General features: G+C 34.5%; 1 protein-coding gene across 1 annotated transcript in view; it reads left to right on the top strand.

Annotated features, from left to right (window-relative positions):
• Positions 1-310: 310 nt before the first annotated feature.
• The window catches only part of LOC141980544 (dynein axonemal heavy chain 12-like), a 95,006-nt gene continuing 89,316 nt past the window's right edge, over positions 311-6,000 (top strand). Inside the window, exons 1-2 of the mRNA XM_074941855.1 lie at positions 311-788; positions 1,720-1,859. The gene's annotated coding sequence lies outside the window, so the exon portion shown is untranslated. The remainder of the gene's footprint in view (positions 789-1,719; positions 1,860-6,000) is intronic.

Here is a 6,000-nt window from a genome sequence, read left to right as displayed (position 1 = left end):
AATGAAATCACTATGGAAACTGCAGGAAGAATCTAAAAGCTTTCTTTATAAAGTAAATGTCTGATGTTTGTGACTGCGGGGGCACAAAATTCATAAATCTGTATGATGCTATCATTTCTGATTTGTTATCTCAGCAAATGCCAGGTCTAAGCAGTCTGACCTTAGCTTTATTAAGAGCTTCCTTTTTAGAAACAGTTACTATTCAACAATGGAAAGACTGCAGTGCTGCAAGTGGGGGAAACTAATTTGTTTAAAATGTGGCTTTTAAAAAAAAAAATCACAGAGACCTCAAGGCTTAGAGAGTCAGGAACACTGTGAGGTTTTTAGTAATGCAGCAACTAAGGGAGCTGAATGCAATTCAGAAAACTTATGTTTCATTTCCATTACATGTCTGTCTTTGATCTCAAATTGAAAATCTCTGACCTTCCTCCTCCAATCCAGAAGCAAATAAATACTAAAGAAAAGGAAACCCCCTCTTCTTTCAGCACACAGAGCCTCTAAGACTGAAAAATGAAGGTGACTGCTACTATGAACCTGTTTGGACACCAGACAGCAACAAATACCTGTCTCAGTGGAGGAGTTTAAGAGCACTGCAGAGATCTTCAGGCAGTGCAGAGTATCTTGGCTTACACAGGCCACGGTCTTTATTTCAAAACAGTACTAGTCGTGGTTTCTCTGTACCTGCAACTGAAGAATTAGAGGAACAGGAGGACAGCAGTAAATCTTCTAATCCAAAACTCTTCATGTCACAGAAAATACCCTGAAGTCTAAGCAGGATGAGACTCTTGGTAAGTAGATCTCTACCATTACATTTGTTGCTGTAAACTTGTATGGATACTTTTCTGCCTTATGTGTCTAGTTCAAGTAAGACCTACGTTTTTTGGGAGGGAAAGGAGGAGGAGATGGGGACAGCATATTCTTCTTTTAAGAGTATGGCAAATTTCCTGTCAATTTTTGCTTTTCCAGTATTAATGTCCAGTGTATTTCATGTTGTATGCGTGTTCCCATGCTGTTTTAGACATTTTATAAACACTGCTAGCCTGGTGTTTTGAGGCATTTATGAACAAATAGTTCTCCTTGACTAAATGAAAGTGAACAGGTTTGGGGTTAAGTACCCATATTATATATTTAAGCCTAATATGTATATCTCAATAACATAGTATTAAACATGCTGATAATGGCTAGAGAAGCACAAATGTTTGTCAAACCACATGTTTTAAGTCTTCAAAACACATGGTGGGTATTTTAACTTCTGATGGATTCAATTTAAAATATTGATACTAAATGTATGACAGGTATGATTTGAAATTATTTTACAGAAAAATAACTGATGTGGGAGTACAGAAAAAAATCTCAAGTACTTTCTGATTTTAAGGTACATTGGTGGACGCTACTGTGGAGTATTATATTATTAACAATAAAGCTTTGTAGATTAGCCACGGGGAAACACTGACAATAAAATTTCTTGCAAAAGTTGGTAAATCTTTCTGTAATAAAAATAAATTCTAAAAATTGGCGTCTTTGTAGCTTTTTATGCATATAATGAAAACTAATTATCTGTGGAGAAAATTTGACTTGGTAGAATGGAATTAAATTGCTTTTTTAAAGACTTCCTTAAACAGTGCTAGCTAGGGAGAAGTCCAATAATATTTTTAGCTCTGAATTGTAAAGCCTTTGCTACATTAATAAATCATGTTGCATTCTGACTTTTATCAAAAGATTCAGAGGAGGAGAACTGCATACGGCACAATGAAGCTACAAGAGAAGCTCTGATTGTTTTGTTTTTTTCCCCCTTCATCAAGCTACTGTACACATGGCCTTTCAAGATGAGCAATTCCCATAGAACAGCACTTACTGCGGTAGGTCAAAACTGGCTGTAAGTCAATGACAGTAATAAATTAATCATCAAATTATAATGTGTAGTGTACTACTTAAACATACTATATCCAATATTTGACGGGAAAGTGATATATTGTCCTTTCATGTCTACCACATTTTAATTATTTTTAGGAGAATTTTATTTTTTCATATGCTGTTTAGGGTTATGTATTTATTTATTGACTAACTATTGAAATGAATAAAACTAGAATTGACATGCAAGTGCACGGAAAAGAAACTGTTTCATTTACCCAACAAAGCTGCAAATACAGCCTCCTTGTAGCAAATTTATTTGGGGTAACACTTAGCTGTATATGAGCTCTAGGCACAATGCTGAATGAGGTGTTTAAATTTAGTTTTTTACTGTGGCTGAGAACAAGATGTAAAATATATTTTCTGCAAGTAAAGATTCCTAAACCTTGCAAAGAAAAGCTTTGTTTTTTAAGATGGGGTACACTGACACAAGTCCTAAAAATTGGCAGGCTAAAAAAAGATATCAACTGGAATGAATTTTTACCAACAGATCATGTATCAAATGTATAATTTATTGATATAGGAATACGAACTGATGAAATATATCTTTGACACTAGTGTGTTACATTGTTATATAGAAGCTTTGTAATAGTCTTGATGAGTTCTAATCTTTGACATTTGCTTTTACAAAAAATCTAGTTGATAATTCAGTACCCTAATTATGTTTCTATGAAAACAGTTCAGACGAAAGATGTTATGTGATCTTCAGCCCTGTCTTATATTAAAAAAAAGGTATTAACTCAGTAACATATCAGAAGTGTCTCTTTGATGAGTTTAATGATACTTTTTTTGAATACCTGTTTTTATAGCGTCATTTACAAATATACATTTTTATTCATCATTTTTTCTAAACTACACGTTGTACTTGCCCAAATGCTAAGCAAAATAGGTACTGGCTCCACTCTAATATTTACATATTTTATTTTTGTAGTTGGTATTTATATTTTAAACATTTGCTGCAATAATAAAGACCAATACTTTAATCATATGTGTGCATTTTGCAACAAGTAACTTTAAAAGGAAAATAAACAAGTGAAAAGTAAGAGTTCTGCTTTGTATTAAGAAATCAAAGTCATTATGTTAAATGTGAATTATATCATTTGGGAATACTTTCCATTCATTTTTCAAATCAATCTACTAGCAAATGTTAAGTTCATAAGCGTTTATGTCCCTGGTAAAGTTAACTTTTTACACATAATTTGTGTACGAACTGAGACAAAAGGTTAATTAAGGTTATATGCTCTGAGATGTTGTATGTATTTCTGCATATATAACATCTACATATAGTTGATATTTTTTATTCTGTTGTATTTGGACTGAATAATTTCTTAATACATGACTATTTTCTATAAAACCATTAAAACACTGAATCCCTGGGGGGAAATGGATACCTGATACTGGTATGTGGCTTTGTGTCTGAATGTATAACACTCTGACTTAGCTGAAAGAGAATACTGTAGCAGTGTGTCCTCAGGTAAAATTCTCAGACACTAGATTATTATGTAATATACAGTAGGAGTTCTGTTTTATTTACAGTCTTCTTTTGGGAAATATAATTCAAATTTTTCAGATCAAGTCATGTAGATATTTGAGGGTATATAATTGACATTGTGCCTAGGGAATTATAGGCGTATACCTCCTGATTTTGTTAATGGGCGTTGTACACCTAATTCCGTATGTATATTATTGAGAATGCCCTTTACACTTAGAAAAATACACGTTAAACATCATTTCTCATATTTTGTGCTTTTACAAAAAACAATTCTCATTGGAAACTACTACAGATAAATAAACTCCACCTTCTCTATATCACTTTTCATTGATACCCAAGAGTTTGTGTTTTGCAAAGTGCATATTATTGGGTGCTTGTGATTGACTTGGCTGGAATTAAGAGCCTTCCTCTGTATCTAAGGTGGCTTTAAGGGAAGTGTAGTAAAACTTCCATAAGAAACTTGTCTCCCCTTTTACTCATAGCATAAAGAATGTTCTCTCCGTAATGGACATGGTGAGGAGAGTTCTTCTTATAATGTCATTAAGGCATTATGTATTTGCAGGAAATGTGGACCGATATATCTAGTTTATCTTTCTATAATGCACCCAGCACAGTGATATCTCAGTACTGAAAATTTTTCTTTTCACATCCCTCCTGCATCCTTTCAGTTATGATGTTTTTGACATGTATGGCTATATAAGCTAAGATGCAATTGTTTAAAACCTACTCTAACAATTCAGCAAGACTTGCTCTGTTGAGGACCCAAGTATTGGAAGAAGTATGGTAGACTTGGTTCAAAATGAAATATTCAAGGCTAATGTCCTTGGGTACGGTCTAATCAAGTGTTGACATCGAATGTGACCACACTCAGACATTTGCCATATGATAAACAGCTGGAGTTTAGAGTGCTCTTTTTACAATACAAAGTTAGTGGTCTTCATTTTGCTTTTCCCAGAAGTAGCACTCACGCTGTGTAGAAAAGAAATTGCCACGTTATGGTACATACAGCCAAGCTGTTCTTTGGAATTGCACTGGATGTAAATCAGTGTAGCTCCACTGAAGTCAATGGAGCTACACAGATTTACGCCAGATGAGGATGCCAGCCCTTTATCTTTCCCCAGCAGTTATTTTTCACCTCTTCCTTATAGCAAATTCTCGTTTGTTATAAACTTGCATAAAATAGAAAGGGGAATCATCCTAAAACTCTCAGAAACTGGTAATAAAATGTCCTTTTTAACATGGGGAAAATATTCACGTTTAACATATGTATACAGTAAAACATTCTTCACGTACCCCTGCAAATACTTCAGTTGTTGACATAGGTAAGTTATTTCAACATTTTCTTTATATACTGATATTCTGAAAAACTAAAATGAGACATTCAGGAGTAAACCTTCAGCAGAGCATGAGAATCCACAGTCCTGGCCAGGTAAAATGCATCCTGCACTGCAGAGGATTTTCTGCCCTGCAGGGCGAGTTCCAGTGAATGACATTGATTCCTATTAAAAAGGCACTCCCCTCCCTTCTTGATGGACGGGGTAATTGTAAAAGGCCACTTGACCCTTATCATTAATGGGGAAGCACAATAAAATCCTCACTCAAGTAGAAAATATTACTCTGCACCTTTAAAAAATGACCACGGACTGTTTTTCAAAGAAATTTCATTAAGCTTGTACAGTGTACTTTTATGGAGCACACATGAGAAAACTCTGTACTTATGCCACAGACAGTAACAACCAATATTCTATCCTGTTGAAAATCCATGTTTTTCAAGTGATATCTCTAATTTGCATTTTTATGATCAGTGGTAAAAATTGTTCATCTTATATTTCATATTTTATCTTGGTATGAAAGATTTTCTTTCTGTTCCCCACCCTTTATATACTTTAACTTGGCCTTTTTTAAAAACAAAACAAACAAGCTCCCTCCCATCCCCCAAAGTATTCACTCACTCACCTGTGCATTCATACAATGTTTAAAATACAGTTGAGACCGGCTTAAACAGAGGAAAAAGGAAATTGAGTTTAAAGGCTAAAATATTGACCTGCCCTGAACCCATTCGCTGGGTGCCCGGTATGTCAAATCAGTAGTTGTTCACAGATTGTTGTACTGTCTACTGTAGGCCTAAGTGGGTGCATAAAAGCCAGAATATTATCCTTAATTTATGAGCTATTTCTTGATTTTTGTCTTTAGAACTAAACTCATAACTTATTTTGTATGAAGCTTGTTTTGCTAAAACTTGTTTATGAAAACCTAGGTGACAGAACTGGAGGGGGGACTAGGATGGCTATCCCTCTACCTTGAAATGAAATTGTTGACTACCTAGATAACCCTTTCTAACATTGTTTCCTTTTGGGATTTCTACATTCACCCCAGATTAAAACTGGGAGCTGACTTCCAGTGGAAAATCTTCTGTATGTTAAAGATAACACATGTTGCACTATGTCACATTGTCACTAGACAATTCACTTTTATTAAAAACTAGAATATTTGCATGTAAAAGCATGGCGGTGATTATCCAGAACGATTTCATTTAGCCTTAAATTATGAACATTCCATAAAGCATAGTGCATCAGTTATTGACCTGGTATAATTTG

This window comes from Natator depressus, chromosome 1 (assembly GCF_965152275.1).
Source record: "Natator depressus isolate rNatDep1 chromosome 1, rNatDep2.hap1, whole genome shotgun sequence".
In the NCBI taxonomy this organism is placed as follows: domain Eukaryota; kingdom Metazoa; phylum Chordata; order Testudines; family Cheloniidae; genus Natator; species Natator depressus.
The sequence above is the reverse complement of the archived record's forward strand: the minus strand, read 5'-3'. Positions and strand labels throughout refer to the sequence as shown.